General features: G+C 43.2%; 1 protein-coding gene across 1 annotated transcript in view; it reads right to left on the bottom strand.

The window, feature by feature from the left end:
• The window catches only part of LOC134910469 (serine palmitoyltransferase 3-like), a 273,308-nt gene that overhangs the window by 110,196 nt on the left and 145,630 nt on the right, over positions 1–17,482 (bottom strand). The gene's annotated exons all lie outside the window — the stretch shown is intronic.

Here is a 17,482-nt window from a genome sequence, read left to right on the forward strand (position 1 = left end):
CTATATCAGAATAGCCACCAGGTGCCATATTAGCAGTAGAGGTAGTGCAATGTGCACTGCAATGGTTTCTTCTGCCAGGTATCATTTGCAGAAGTTATCAGAGAAAGTTCTATCCAGTGCTCTGTACATGACATGTGCTATTCACCCAATGTACTGTAACTGCTGCAGTGTGTTCGAGATGGATATAACATGGTTTCATTCCTGAAAAAGTACAGCACTTTAATCCTATTGTTTCTATAAAATGAAGCTAATCTCTCATTAGAAAGAGGTTCAGTCATCAAATGAAATATTTAATTTTGTCTACATTAAACCCTCTCAGAGGAAGATATGTTTATTCTAGATGCTCAAGTCAGGTTTTGGCTACCATGTACTTTAAAGTTGTGCAAATACCATGAAACGACTGACAAAGGTTTAATAAGCAGGGGTCCCAGTAGCCTCTCACACAGTGACTTTTCACGCTAAGGGGTGTATTCAATAAGTGTCGGTAGCTACATCTTGTCGAAAAGACGTCAGTTTCCGACAGGTTTAGGTCGGAAGGGGTTCCAACCTACTCAATACGGGCTGTTATTTTCCAACAAGTCGGGAATTCCTGACTTGTCGAAAACATATAGATTGTGTGATTAGCCGCGGATCCACGTGTTCCACGGCCAAATCCGACAGGTTTTGGCCCAGTTCCGACAATGTCAATCCAACTTTTTTTTATTAAAGAATCGGATTGACATTGTCGGAACCGGGGAGATGAGACGAGGTAGCAGGGACAAGTAGGAGGGACCATGTGAGCCGAGCAGCGGTGGCGCTGGTGAGGAACGCTGTGCGAGCCAAGCAGCGGGGACGAAGTATGGACAGGTGAGGAGCCGCTGTCGGGAGCGGCCAAATCAGACAGTCGGATTTGGCCACTCATTGAATACTGACCTATCGGATCCTTTCCGTCGGAAAGGATCCGACAGGTATTGAATACACCTCACAGTCACTGTGTATCAAAACTTGGAGAAAGGTACAGTAGAGAGATAAAGTACCTGTACCAGGTCAGACCTCCAATCCTTCGCTGTTTCAGTAAGTATCGGACAGCTATCCCTAACCTTGATCCCTACCCCGAACCATCGCTGTAGTGCCTAATCCTAACGCACTCCCACCCACAGTATAAACCTAACCTCCCTATGTAGACGGACCCTAATGTTGACTTTTCACGTCAGCACCCTGAGGATGTCAATGTGTTACCTGTCGACACTAACAATGTCACCATTATAACTATCGATATCCTGAGAGAGTAGGTCGGTATGCCACAAATGGAACGTACTACTCTATACCATTTGGCAATAGGGATTGTGAAAGATTACAGAAACTGCGCTGACTTGTAAAACCAGTTCTATACAATATATTACACCTACCTCAGACATCAAAGAAAGGCAACAGCTGTGTAATCTGGTGCAGTTTACTAGACGTATAAACTGGTAATCTGGGCAAATAATAATCACTGCCCGCACATTCATAGATACAGTACTTGGACAAAGAAAAAGTTCTCACACATTTGTGTTTGTTGGATGAAGCTTTTTTTTCAGGACTCACAGGAACACCAGCAGCCAATATTGTACCATAAGAGTATTTATGGTTCCCTGACAAGGCCTTTCATCAATGGACTATTCTATCAAATTAATAAAGGCCTCTTAAAAGAAATGGTGTGTTGCCCTTTCCATTACAGTGAAATCCTCTATTTTAGCAACAATGACAATGGGGGTAATCCAGACCTAATCGGAGATGTGTGAAAAAACATACAACTACGATTAAATTCTTAGACATGCGGGGGGATGCCCAGCACAGTGCAAGTCCTCCCCGCATGCTGGATCCAGCCCCCCCCCCCCCACCACCACATGCGAAAGCATTGCACAGCGGCAATGCTTTCACATATTTCGAGTAGCCCTCTGCCTACGCAGCCTACTCACATGACTAAAACAGGTTTTCACTATCCTACACACAGCACGTCTAAAAAGCTTTACAGCTCTATCTATAAAAACCCAAGACGTCTGTGACTTACAGAAAAAGCAGCATTATCCTCTAGAGGGCACTATATATCAACTAAAGATAAAGATTAGATGGAAAAAGTGTTGAGCGCTGTCTCTCTACAGCAGTACACACATCAGTGACACAATCTATTTCAAACGTGCACGGTACCGGTAAGTAACCGCTCTGTGCCATGGCAACAAGGTGATCCAGAACTAGGCAAATATTTAGTGCTACGATCAATCACGAGAGAAAACACGGATATTGCAATTAAACATACTTTATGACAAGCTTTCTTACTGCTTTCTGTAATTATGCCCTCGTAGTAACCTTCTAAGTTATTTGTTTAAGGTGCTAAAGTTCACGCAGTGCTGACAGTGTGGGCTCCACAAATGTCAATAAACCTGAGTTATTTCATGTGTGAAGACATTGTTCAAAAGCATCTACCCTAAGAACATGTAGAAAGGGCAAAGCTACAGATTAAAGAAAGAAAAGGTTCAGCAGGTAAAATAACTGCAGTAGACTATACAGCAGCTGTGGAAGCATGTAGGATTACAATGCAGTGAGATAAAATCACAGGACACTTCCTGATCCCAACGGGTCTCCTTAATGTCTGCGTGTCACCTATGTGAAGTTGATGCAGGAAATGCTATCTATAATTATACTGGGAACCAGTGACAAAAATTGGATAAGCTGCACTATCAGCTGCCAGGCAGTGACGTGCAGTGCCGTCAATGGGCCTAATTCAGATCTGCTCACAGCAGCAAATTTGTTAACTAATGGGCAAAACCATGTGCACTGGAGGGAAGGAAGGGAGGGGGGGGGGGGGGGCAGATGTAACATGTGCAGAGAGTTAGATTTGGGTGGGGTGTGTTCAAACTGAAATCTAAATTTCCGTGTAAAAATAAAGCAGCCAGTATTTACCCTGCACAGAAACAATAAAACCCACCCAAATCTAACTCTCTCTGCACATGTTATATCTGCCCTCCCCCCCCCCCCCCCCCCCCCCCCCTGCAGTGCACATGGTTTTGCCCATTATCCAACAAATGTAATGCTGCAATCAGATCTGAATTACCCCCAATGGCTGGGGAGGCACTGGCTAGTTTCATAGCCAGAATTACACATACACATGTCAGGGGTGTAGTATGGTATGCCAGCTGTCGGGGTCCCGGCGCACAGCATACCGGTGCCGGAATCCCAACCGCCGGCATACTGACAGCGTGGCGAGCGGAAATGAGCCCCTTGCGGGCACGGTGGCTATCTATTCTCCTTCCAGGGGGGGTCATGGACCCCCAAGAGGGAGAGACGGTGTCGGTATGCCGGCTGTTGGGATTCCGGCGCCGGTATACTGTGCGCCGGGACCCTGACAGCCGGCAAACTGAAGACCACCGATATGAACCCAATGGTTCATGTGAGCACTATGCAGCAGTACTGTATATACTTTGTTACCCTAAATATAACCCTATTTGTAAGTTCTAAATATCTTTTTTGCATTATTTGATCATTTTTGTAGTCTGGAGTATGGACCTACCCTGACCGCATGTCACTGGTGCTGGGAGATTGGAGATGGACAGTTATATTTAACATTTTTACAAAATATTTTTCTCCCCAAATGGTATAAATAAAATTATGAACATGGTCTGCAGAAAGTCCCCAAACAAACCATTCACAGCTCACACAAATCACATAAGATACAGCTACAGTACATCAGATCTTGTGGTGGGTGACATTTTACACAAAATTCTACTGCTTGGTACCCATCTAGATCAGGATCAGTTACAAGAGAGTTATAGGGAACATGTATCAAGGCTTCTCAAGAGTGAAGTGGAAATGTTGCCCATGGTAACCAATCGACTTCAATTGGTTGTTATGGGCAACTTTTCCATTTGTTACATCCCAGCATGCCCTGCCACAGTTTTAGCATGCGGAGTAAAATTGTGTCAGGGCATGCTGGGGTGTGTAGTTCCACAGCAGCTGGAGGGCTGTTTATTGCCCACAACTGCTTTAAACACTTTAATGCATCCCCCCACCATAATGTCACTGTAGTAAGCAGTGCTGCTCAGAGTTCGACCAGGCCCCAATACTATAGGGGGGCGTGTCCACGCGTGGAGGCACATGGGCACACCCCATTTGATAACAGGGACCCACTGGTGAGCTGCATTGGCCATGCCCTATAGGGGGCATGATTATTCCTCCCTGACAGACCCAGATAGGCCTTGGCATACTTTATTGAAAACTCTGGCATAAGAACATTATTGTATATTGATGATTTTTTTTTTTACATATATTGTGTTAATAGAGCGCTAATAAAACAAGACTACAAAAAGGTTTTGTTGAAACTTTCACAATATAACATCATATTTTTAGTCTTAACAACAGTGAATGTTATATACGCAGTCATAAAACGTAAATGTATGTGCACTTTTATTTTATAGAGCGGAAAAAACAGGATTTTAATTACCTACCGGTCAATCCTTTTCTCGTAGTCCGTAGAGGATGCTGGGGTTCCATTTAGTACCATGGGGTATAGACGGGTCCACTAGGAGCCACTGGCACTTTAAGAGTTTAATAGTGTGGGCTGGCCCCTCCCTCTATGCCCCTCCTACCAGACTCAGTCTAGAAACTGTGCCCGAGGAGACGGACATGCTTCGAGAGAAGGAAATACAGATAGTAGTGAGATTCACACCAGCTCACACACAACAAAAGGAAAGCAAAGCTAACCAACAATACTTAATCAAGTAACAATGCAGGAATTCAAAGCACTGGGTGAGCACCCAGCATCCTCTACGGACTACGAGAAAAGGATTTACCGGTAGGTAATTAAAATCCTATTTTCTCTTACGTACTAGAGGATGCTAGGGTTCCATTTAGTACCATGGGGATTTACCAAAGCTCCCAGTACAGGAGGGAGAGTGCTGAGGTTCCTGCAGAACAGACTGACCAAACTTTAATGGGCCCTACACATTGAGCGATCCGCCACTGAGCTGCCCGACGGCGGGGAGTGAAGTTTCTTCACTCCCCCCGTCACCCGGCTCCATAGACGTGCAGGCAAATATGGACGAGATCGTCTATATTGGCCTGCATGCACAGGCGACGGGGCACCAGCGATGAACAAGTGCGCGGCCGCGCATCGTTCATCGCTGGTGCCTCCACACTGAAAAATATGAACGGTATCTCGTTCATTAATGAACGAGATCGTTCACATCTTTCACTAATATCGTGCAGTGTGTAGGGCCCATAAGTCCTCAGAGGCCAAAGTATCGAACTTGTAGAACTTAGAAAACGCGTTCGACCCTGACCAAGTAGCTGCTCGGCAAAGCTGAAGAGCCGAGACTCCCCGGGCAGCCTCCCAGGAAGAAACCACTTTACGGGTAGAGTGGGCCTGAACTGATTTTGGAATCGGCAATCCAGCTGCAGAATAAGCATGCTGGATAGTAAGCCTGATCTAGCAAGAAATTGTCTGCTTGGAAGCAGGACACCCAATCTTGTTGGGATTATAAAGGACAAATAATGCGTCCGATTTCCTGTGACGAGCAGTTTGCTTCACATACATTTTTATAGCCCGCACAACATCTAAGGACTTTGAGGTGATCGATGTGTCAGTAACCACTGGCACCACAATAGGTTGGTTGATATGAAAAGCCGACACAACCTTTGGAAGAAATTGCTGATGCGTTCTGACCTCAGCTCTATCCTCATGGAAAATCGAGGAGGGGTTCTTGTGCGACAATGCCCCCAATTCTGACACACGTCTTGCAGATGCCAATGCCAACAGTGTGACCGCCTTCCAAGTAAGAAACTTTACGTCCACCTCCTGTAAAGGTTCAAACCAGTCCGATTGCAGGAACTGCAGCACTACATTAAGATCCCAAGGTGCCGTAGGAGGCACAAAGGGAGGTTGGATGTGCAGAACCCCTTTCAAGAATGTCAACCTCAGGGAGAGCAGCCAATTGTTTCTGGAAGAAAATGGGCAAGGCCAAAATCTGGACCTTTATGGAGCCCAAGCGCAGGCCCACATCCACCCCAGCTTGCAAAAAGAGGAAAAAACGTCCTAGTTGAAACTCCACCATTGGAAACTTCTTGGATTCACACCAAGACACATACTTCTTCCAAATCCGATGGTAATGCTTAGACGTTACTCCCTTCCTAGCTTGAATCAGAGTAGGAATGACCTTGTTCGGAATGCCCTTCCTAGCTAAGATCTGGCGTTCAACTTCCATGCAGTCAAACGTAGCCGCGGTAAGTCTTGATAGCAAATGGCCCCTGTTGTAGAAGGTCCTCGCGAAGAGGAAGAGGCCTCGGTTCCTCCAGCAGTAATTCCAGAAGATGCGCGTACCAAGCCCTTCTTGGCCAGTCTGGAGCAATGAGGATCGCCTGAACTATTGTTCTTTTCATTCGTTTGAGAATCCTTGGGAAGAGTGTGAGAGGAGGGAACACATACACCGACTGGAACACCCACGGAGTCACCAGGGCGTCCACCGCCACTGCTTGTGGGTCTCGTGACCTGGAACAGTACCTCCGAAACTTCTTGTTGAGGCGAGAGGCCATCATGTCTATCTGAAGTCCGCCCCAGTGGCTTGTTACCTCTGGGAATACCTCCGGGTGGAGGCCCTATTCTCCTGAATGGAAATCGTGTCTGCTGAGGAAGTCCGCTTCCCAGTTGTCCACTCCCAGAATGAATATCGCCGACAACGCCACAGCGTGTCTTTCTGCCCAGAGGAGGATTCTTGTTACCTCTGACATTGCAGCTCTGCTCGTTGTTCCGCCCTGCCTGTTTATGTAGGACACCGCTGTGACGTTGTCCGACTGAACCTGAATGGCTTGATCTTGCAAAAGATGTGCCGCTTGTAGAAGGCCGTTGTATATGGCCCTCAGTTCCAGAACGTTTATTGGAAGGAGAGTTTCCTGACTTGACCACCTTCCTTGAAAGTTTTCCCCCTGGGTGACTGCTCCCCAACCTCTTAAGACTTGCATCTGTGGTTAGAAGAATCCAATTCTGAATCCCAAACCTGCGGCACTCGAGTAGGTGAGAAGTTTGGAGCCACCAGAGGAGTGAAATTCTGGATTTCGGCGAAGGGCATATCCGCTGGTCCATGTGAAGATGAGATCCCGACCACTTGTTCAGGAGATCCAGCTGGAAGAACCATGCATGGAATCTTCCATACTGTAGCGCCTCGTAGGAGGCTACCATCGTTCCCAGAAGGCGAATGCACTGATGGATGAACCGATACTCGGGCTGGCATCAGGACATCCCGGACCATTGATTGGATCACACACGCTTTCTCCACCAGTAGAAACACCCGCTGCACTTCCGTGTCGAGAATCATCCCCAGGAAGGGCAGTCTCCTTGTCAGCTCCAAAATGTGACTTTGGAAGGTTCAGGATCCACCCATAATCCTTGAGTAGCTGAGTTGAGAGAGCAATACTCTGCAACAGCCTCTCCCTGGAAGATGATCGTCCCTTTATCAGTAGATCGTCCAGATATGGAATTATGTTCACTACCTGCTTGCGGAGGAGGAGCATCATCTCTGCCATGACTGTGAATGCCAAATTGCTTTCTCACAAATATTTAAAATGCACGCTCTAATATATATTGTAAACGCCTGCACCTCTTATTACCATGTTCCATGAATGTGCACTATACATAGCAAAACACTGCATCCCATAAGAGAAAACAATACACCCACACATTATCTGAGTTCCAAAGCTCATTGATGTATATATATTTGTTATTAAAAGGATATGGATTCAATATATTACAATGTACAGTATACCTATAGTTACATGGATACAATAGCACAGTAATCAGTTAATACAAAATACATACAGTTACAGGCCAGCATACAATACCATTCCCTCAATGCATCTTATATCTCTCTCTCTCTCTGTGTAAAATCATGCAGGAACTGGTCTGCCAGCAACTCCATCATCCTCTGAGACAAAACAGCAACTGGCTTCCTGTGTGATCAGCAATGTGTTATCTAGTCTGGGGGAGGGAACTCTCTCATTCATGATGAGTCACTAGTCTGTGTATATGCTAAACAGGTTCAGCCTTGGGGACGTCCAAAGGGGCTGGCCTGAGCTTCCTGTCCACTACCTGTTTGGAATATCTATTGTTCTAATAAAAGTGATTTTAGCTTTTATACATTTAATCATAACTATTTGTTGCAATGTCCTACAACTCAATAACAAGCACCAAATGAATCTACACATTAATCTGCCCGCTTTAACACCAAACACGACAGGTGTATCTGGTTTCGTTCAAATAATACACATACATGACATTACTTCATTATAGAAAATGTTAAATCATCATGAAGTCTGACGCTTGATATTATTATAATTATGTACTGCATGAAATAAGTGTCGAATCCATCTCTGTGGCATGTCCGTGTAAATGCGTGTGTTACCATATATGTTGCTGTGCGTGCTGCGCGTATTTGCAAGTATAGCGACTCATAATGTGTGTAGTTTGTATGTTCTGTTTGTGTAATATTTTTGACTTCGACAGTCCACCCTTTGGCAGTAAACAATAACTGCCATCAATTATTAACATAAGAAAAAATATTTCAGACAATAATCGGTGACCTAGACACAAGTATGTCTTCATTTCACAAATCAGACACTTGACTATATTTGGGAAAGACAGGGAGGAGGACAAGACATCCTCTATATGCACTCGGCGGTCACGGGACCACTGGTTGGGTGTGGGACAACATTCAACCTATAGAGTATGCTGGGACAGTGCTTTGGCCTATCTTGTCTGATTTGCACGAACATTTCACACATACATGTACCTACGTCTTTGTACACTGATGTTTGGGTTCGATTGAGGTTCTGCTGGGTAGATGAAGAAGACACAAACAAATTGTGATAGTGACATATAAAATTTTCATGATCTACATATTCCTATCATTTATGGAACGTATGCTAGGTCTATTAATGAGCTCTTTATCTGCAATGTGTGAATAGCCATTGTCTGATTGTTCCTGATTACCTCCGAACTCCATAACTACTAGACCTTTGATTTGTCTCTGATTTTAACAAACTGATCGGCTAATCCTGGGATCCTATAAGGAAATCACTCCTTTCTCCAGAACCAGTTCCAGTCCCACACTCGACTCCTCATAAAAAAACTTCGCAAAAATTGAATATCCTGAAAAAAAAATGTTCGTCAGCGGGAAAGAGAGAAAAGAGAAATAGAACAAAACAACTCTTGTTCATAACAAATCAATTACAATGACTGGTCTTTCTGCAATCCTTTAGTACGCTCAGGTAGTGTTCAACAGTGCCGCCTCTCAGTCTTCACGGAACAGAGTCTCTGGTGATACTTTTGCGATCTCACTCCATTTACGAGTTCCTTCCGGACTACCGACTTTCCTGCAATGGGAATCGTGTACCCAAGTCTCTCTCTCGGCTACTTTCACTGGGATAGTGCTGTCAACAAAACTTGGTATGGTCCTTCCCACCTGTCTATTAGGCAACCTGAGTGTAAGAACAATCACACAGTCTCTTGGTTCACAATCAAGACAGTTAGTATTTGGCATACCAGCAATCAACAGTTTCAAGTTCTTTTGTCAAGTTCTCAAATGCTGGCTCATCTCAATAAGGTACTGTACTGTCACCTCATTGGTGTATTTCTGATCATTGTGTGGATCATGACATGAGGTTGTCTTCCGAAAACAACCCAAAAAGACACAAATACCAAAACAAAAACAAATTTCGAAGAGGGTGATTCGTTGAGTGAAGATCTGGGAGTGGTTCTGATGCTACATAATACTAGTGGCAGTATCTATGATCACAATGGTACAATTTCAAGCTTTGCTCCTACTTCTAGGGGTACCATTATCTACACACAAATTTCTGCTCAATTTTTCTTTGCGGTAAACACAGCAGCATCCATGGCGGCAGGAAATGCCTCTACCCAGTTTGAGAAAACATCAGTGCACACTAATACGTAACAATAATTCCTAAAGGGTGTTAACTGTACGAAGTCAGAGGGATATGGGATGGCTCTGTTGGTATTGCTTTACCAATATTCTTCCTCAAGCAAGACAGGTCATTGCTCTCTTACTTGCATGAGAATAGAATCCTGGCGCACACCAGTAGGCTCTCATCAGCCTGCACATACCCTCTTTGCCTAGATGAGTCAGATCGTGTGCCACCTCAGCTAGACTTGGAAGGTATGCTCTGGGGGCTACTGGCTTACCGTGTCCACCTGTCCACAGTCCTGAGGACTCCTGGCCATACCCCTTTGTCCTCCAGACTGCCTTTTCCTGTAGGGAACACAATTTTTTTCATTTTAATTTATTATCGTGTGTTTGCAATGTAGAGTACCATGAGCATAACTCAAAAAAAAAAAAAACAACATCTCTAGAGGAGAGAAAGAAGAAGAAAATGAGAAAGAAAATGTCAGGTTTGCCATTCACCGACAACAGGCAGATCAGTGTCTATACAAAATTTCCCTTCACCAGTATTCCCATTCTCCACCCTTTGTGCATTGCAAGGCACACTGCAGTAATAACGGTGTTATCCTGTTGGGATATACTGGGTTTGGGCAGGACTCTGAAGGACCTAGGCATGTGGAGTTTGAACTGTAATCAGGTCCATGTATTGTACCACCCTGTGTGAACGCAAAAGATGAAGAGGAAACTGTAGAGAAACAGGAATAGAGGTTGGTGACAGATGAGTTTGTAGAGGTGAAGATTTTATAAAAATTTGACAACTGGATTGGGCACTACGGGGAAGTGATTCTCTACTTGGTCTACTCCCCTTAAAAAAAATTCTGTGTTTGTCATATCGCTATTGGGACTATCCCAGCCATCAATCCAGTGTCCTGTCCATCCTAAGTTCATAGGGAACCCGGTATCTGCGAGATAATTTCCTCTACCTGTGATGGACATGCATCTAGAACAGTAGAATGCGACATTAGTCTTCGTGGGTGTCTAACATACTTTGTACTTCCTGAGCGGGAGCACAGTATATGTATATCATATCTAACAAAATTAAGTTAATCAGGGGCCATTTCTGCTAGGAAAAAGAAGCAAAAGTTTAGAGGCCCCATCTTAACCCCAGCAAGTTTTGTCAAAGGGTAATATTGCATTTATTTTGTTCTTCCCATTAGCCGAATCTGTGTTTTCTATATGACTTATGATTCCTTACTATATGTCCCTTGGTCCCATCTATGTGTTTAATAATGTGGCTTGTGTTTTCTGTCTAGGGGATCTATATTGACTATGTGTCCTACTACTCCTACAATCTCTGGCAAAATGCCATTCCTTCCTACAAGTGTAACATATTATTGACCATTAGGGATCTGGGATTTGGACTGATAGGTCTTTCCTGTATGTGCCAGTATACTTACGTCCTCAACCTCTCCACCTGTTGTTCTCTGCACCTAGCACTATTCTTGTGATGTTCAATAGCACACTATCTATCTAAGATTAGCTACTGTGACCCTTTTCCAATTTTGCAAAGAAGTCTGCACCCTGACACTCAATGCCTTATTGAGCCTGTCCATTTGCACAGAGACAGCCACCTCCCATTTGCCGAATTAGTGTTTACCAGTGATCTTATCCAGATGGAGAGTTTTCTATTTCTGCAAAAGACAAAAACAAAAAAAAAAAAGTTTAACAAGCTTCTAGATCATGCAAAGTATTCATTCAATCCTTCTCATCCCGTATTAAGGGTCTGTACATGGTCCAACAAACATTTCCAAGCTCATCTTTACTAGGGGCATTACTAGGAATGAATACTTCTTATATGGTAACTGAAAGAAATACCCGGGGGTTACCTTGTCTCTGTCCGCTTTCCTACTGGCAAATACTAATGTGCGGACAAGTTTTTCTCCATTTCTGACGAAACTTTCTTGATTTTTTTTGTTTAATTTTTTTTTTGTTTTACTATATATGTACACGAATGATACCATACTTACCTGTTCCACTGGTCTCAGCCACTTCCACCACCGGCTACTGCTCTTCTTTTACCGGTTGGATACTCCTCTAGGTGCATGAGAAATGGCTGAAAACAATCAGGTCACCTTCTCCTCCTAAATAAAACTTTAACATTCATTAGTAGATATATAGGTTACAGTCATATTTTTCATATTTTTCATATTTTCTACAGTTTGTATGCTGGCCGTAACTGTTTCCACATTTACATATGGCGGTGTACTTGAATTCTTTTTTTTTTCTTCCTACTTGTTTATTGTTGCTACAAGTTCAAACAGTTCTTATACAGGTTGAGTATCCCATATCCATATATTCCGAAATACGGAATATTCCGAAATACAGACTTTTTCTAGTGAGAGTGCGATATTGAAACCTTTGTTTTTTGATGTCTCAATGTACACAAACTTTGTTTAATACACAAAGTTATTAAAAATATTGTATTAAATGACCTTCAGGCTGTGTGTATAAGGTGTATATGAAACATAAATGAATTGTGTGAATGTAGACACACTTTGTTCAATGCACAAAGTTATTATAAATATTGGCTAAAATTACCTACAGGCTGTGTGTATAAGGTGTATATGTAACATAAATGCATTCTGTGCTTAGATTTAGGTCCCATCACCATAATATCTCATTATGTTATGCAATTATTCCAAAATACGGAAAAATCCCATATCCAAAGTACCTCTGGTCCCAAGCATTTTGGATAAGGGAGACTCAACCTGTATTTCCATTCTTGTCTTATATGACTTTGGTTAGACATACCACCTGCAATTACTTAGGATCAAACTCACCAACCCCTCTTGCTGCCACAGGTTTAAACACTTTGTATGTCTGACCCTTTGTTTTCTGGATTTTATCAGACATATTCTTATCCTTAAGTTCTGCAATACCTCTGGTTCAAAGCTGCCTATCCTAGGGAATGATATCCTATCATTGTCAGTCATACGTAACCATTCATTGCAAAAAGCCTCCGTGTGTGAACCATACTTTTCACACATAATAAACCTTGCTGACCCTCTCGGTCGCAATTCTGACCTTTTCGGTCCCACTTCTTCAGCCTGAACCCTAGCTACCAAACGCCCACTGCTTGTGCAATTGGATCCCATCGCTGACTTTTTGCCAATAAACGCAATCCCCAATGCACACCACGCAGATAGACGGTGAAAGACACCTAGCGCTTTCACTCGCTTCTTCTCCGCTGAGTACCACTATTCACTCCAATAGTGAACACCGCGTACCCAGTGAGGCCCTATTGGTTTCTATTTACTGGAAGTGTTAGGAGTAACTTACCTTTTCCAGTAAATATCCGCCGCTGGAGATTTTCCTGAGAGAGACCAGCGAAAACTCCCTATACACTTATACACAAATCACGCTTGCGTATGCTCTATACAGCGCTAATGATACCGCGATTCTACGCAAAAAGCTCGTAAAAAGGGGTATCAAGTTGCCCTATGTACCGCACCCACAAACGCGCGGTCCAATTGCACAGCGTATAGGTACTTGTTACCTATCTGCCGTACGACCACGGGTCGATGTACAAACTGCGACCCTCAGCTCGGAGCGTAACAAAAAACCTTTTTACTTCAATACTACACAATGCACAATTCCCTATTACGCTCCTCTGCAAATCTCCTCACGATTTGCGTATTTCAATCTATATTAACGTGAGTCAGCAGCCTCACGCCACCAAGCCTCCACTTACTTGGTGTACCATGGGACCCGATTTCCGGGGTTCAAATCCACTCACTCCTACGTTTGCTCACTCAAATACACTTTGGTTTTTCTGTACAGAAAATTTTAATTCATTCAGATAGGCAGCTTTACCCCAGAGGCAATACAGTTTTTAAACTAAATTTAGAGTAACCTGCTTTTGAAATCGGATAGTTTTGTGCTATTGTAACCCGGCTACTGTCCCACCTTTGAACTAAACGACACTATTGTGTAATTTGTACTTAGCGCCCGCACTCTTACGAACTTTGCGTAAACACGTGACCGTGCGTGTCTCTTACGCTGCGTGCGCAGTCCTGTACTTTGTCCGAGACACGTGTACAAAACCCTGCGTCCGCAATAAAACAAATCACACAGCTCTATAAATGTGAACAATACTAATTCCTATTGCCCACTAGACACAACTTGTTCTGTATAAACTTTTATGCAATCCTGCGTTTGTGTCTTTACACTTACTTCCTTAAACACTGTTATTTTAAATTTTAACTATATAGCCACAAATGTATCCGGTTTCACACAGATCTATAATGACTGCAATAATCTATAATTTAAATGATATGATTCAGATTGGATAACTATCTTGCAGAACATACATTGATAGAAATATACACATAATTATAATAATATTATATAGATGTACCATTCACTGGTCTCCTATGAGACACCTTACCTCTTAATTGCATATCAAAGCTATGTGCTTTTGCCTGCCTGTAAAAGTGGCTGAACCAGTTAATTAGCATTTCAATGCCTATCTTATAGCAAACAGAGAGTTAACTAAATCCCGGGAAAGAAGAAGAAAGAAAAAAAAAGTATTTGATGTGACCAAGGAAACTGATTGTTCTGAGCAGACTGAAAATCAGCTATTTAAAAATTGACCTTCCTAAAATGGCCACTGCTCCTCCCCCTTCCACATCAATGAGGTTTATACAAAATGGTGGACAGGCCATGTGTTTAGTCCAAAATGGAGGACAGACCATGCGGCTTCCTTTGTCACAAAGAAATCACACATTATACAAGCACCAGAAGTTATTTTAGGCCTGAGTTAAAAAAACAAACTATATCAAGGCTATGCAGCAACTTTTAAATGTACTTTTAAACCTACTTAACAGATAAACAATCCAATCTGAATCAAACACAATATGACTTATTTGAACTTTGTTTTGCAACAATAAAAATACATTTTAGCATCTTAAATATTATGAGAAACGCATTATCCCTTGAAATTTCATATCATTGGCTTACTGATAACACAACAATACACGTGGATGTTATTCATCAGCGTCGCGATGCGTCCATCGGAGCCGGTCGATCACAGTCGCGTTTGTAATGTACAGTGCATCATTAAGACCCTGATATCGCGGACCAGCCCCCATCTGTGAATGCCAAATTGCTTTCTCACAAATATTTAAAATGCACGCTCTAATATATATTGTAAACGCCTGCACCTCTTATTACCATGTGCCATGAATGTGCACTATACATAGCAAAACACTGCATCCCATAAGAGAAAACAATACACCCACACATTATCTGAGTTCCAAAGCTCATTGATGTATATATATTTGTTATTAAAAGGATATGGATTCAATATATTACAATGTACAGTATACCTATAGTTACATGTATACAATAGCACAGTAATCAGTTAATACAAATACATACAGTTACAGGCAAGCATACAATACCATTCCCTCAATGCATCTTATACCTCTCTCTCTCTCTGTAAAATCATGCAGGAACTGGTCTGCCAGTAACTCCATCATCCTCTGAGACAAAACAGCAACTGGATTCCTGTGTGATCAGCAATGTGTTATCTAGTCTGGGGGAGGGAACTCTCTCATTCATGATGAGTCACTAGTCTGTGTATATGCTAAACAGGTTCAGCCTTGGGGACGTCCAAAAGGGGCTGGCCTGAGCTTCCTGTCCACTACCTGTTTGGAATATCTATTGTTCTAATAAAAGTGATTTTAGCTTTTATACACTTAATCGTAACTATTTGTTGCAATGTCCTACAACTCAATGACAAGCACCAAATGAATCTACACATTAATCTGCCCGCTTTAACACCAAACACGACAGGTGTATCTGGTTTCGTTCAAATAATACACATACATGACATTACTTCATTATAGAAAATTTTAAATCATCATGACGTCATGATTTTAAAACATCATGATTATAATTATGTGCTGCATGAAATAAGTGTCGAATCCATCTCTGTGGCATGTCCGTGTAAATGCGTGTGTTACCATATATTTTGCTGCGCGTATTTGCAAGTATAGAGACCCATAATGTGTGTAGTTTGTATGTTCTTTTTATGTAATATTTTTGACTTCGACATGACCTTGGTGAACACCCTCGGTGCAGTGGAGAGGCCAAATGGCAACGTCTGCAGCCGATAGTGGCAATCTTGTAGTGCAAACTGTAGGTAAGCCTGATGAGGCGGCCAGATAGGAATGTGAAGGTACGCATCCTTGATATCCAGGAACACTAGGAATTCCCCCTCCTCCAGACCCGAGATCACCGCTCTCAGAGACTCCATCTTGAATTTGAATAGCCTCAAGTAAGGGTTCAATGACTTTAGGTTCAATATAGGCCTTACCGAACCATCCATGTTCGGTACCACAAACAGGTAATAACCCTTGTGTGTTAGGGGAGGTGGAACTGGAACAATGACATTTGTTTGTACCAATTTTTGAATGGCTTCCTGTAGGATAGCACTTTCTGTCAGCAAAGCTGGTAAGCCTGATTTGAAGGATATTTGATGCGGGAATACCTGAAACTCCAGTCTGTATCCCTGGGCAACAATATCTTTGACCCAGGGGTCTAGGCATGATAACGCCCAGACGTGACTGAAATCTTTCAGTCTCGATCCCATCTGCCCGATCTCCAGGCTGGGAGGTCCACCGTCATGCTGAAGATTTTGAGGAAGCAGAACCTGGTTTCTGTTCCTAGGAAACTGTTGGTTCAGGTGTTCTGAATTTTCCCTGACCTCCTCTAAAGAAGGTGGGGAGACCTTTGGACTTTTTAAATTTTGAGGTCCGAAAGGACTGCAGTGTAGGCGTAGGATGAGATTTCCGAGCAGGTGCAGCTGCGTTGGGAAGAAAAGTCGACTTACCCGCAGTCGCCGTGGATATCCACGCATCCAGTGCGTCCCCAAACAGGGCCTGACCTCTGAAGGGTAGGCTCTCCACACTCTTCTTGGATTCCACATCCGCAGTCCATTGGCGTAGCCAGAGTCCTCTGCGTGCAGAGACTGCCATGGATGTAGCCCTCGCATTAAAGCAGGCCAATGTCCTTCATGGCCTCCACCATGAAACCTGCCGAATCCCGTATGTGACGTAAGAACAAGTCAATGTCACTCCTATCCATAGTGTCTAAGTCTTCCAGTAATGTGCCTGACCACTTTACTATGGAACCCCAGCATCCTCTAGGACGTAAGAGAAAAAACACTTTCACTTCTATTGCATCAATGACCTCTAAGCAATGTCACATATACATACTGTAGGTGCAGGCCCAGTCCCAGTCTCAGGGTCGGCTTACAGTGGTCAGGGTTGAGGTATGCTTAAGACGTTGCCTCACCAAAGACAGACGTCACAAGCTACTCTCCATTTGCTTTCACTGATAAGGAGCCAAGGAATAAATGTTGAGAGAATATAGGTTACATAACGTTTGATGACCTCTGTGGGAACAAATGTTACAAGACTGGACGGGAGAAAGGGAGGATGGTGATTTACTAGGCAAATCAGCAGTAACAAATCAGCTATTACGTAACTTTTGACTGTTCACTACTAAGTCAG

This window comes from Pseudophryne corroboree, chromosome 4, assembly GCF_028390025.1.
Source record: "Pseudophryne corroboree isolate aPseCor3 chromosome 4, aPseCor3.hap2, whole genome shotgun sequence".
In the NCBI taxonomy this organism is placed as follows: Eukaryota; Metazoa; Chordata; class Amphibia; order Anura; family Myobatrachidae; genus Pseudophryne; species Pseudophryne corroboree.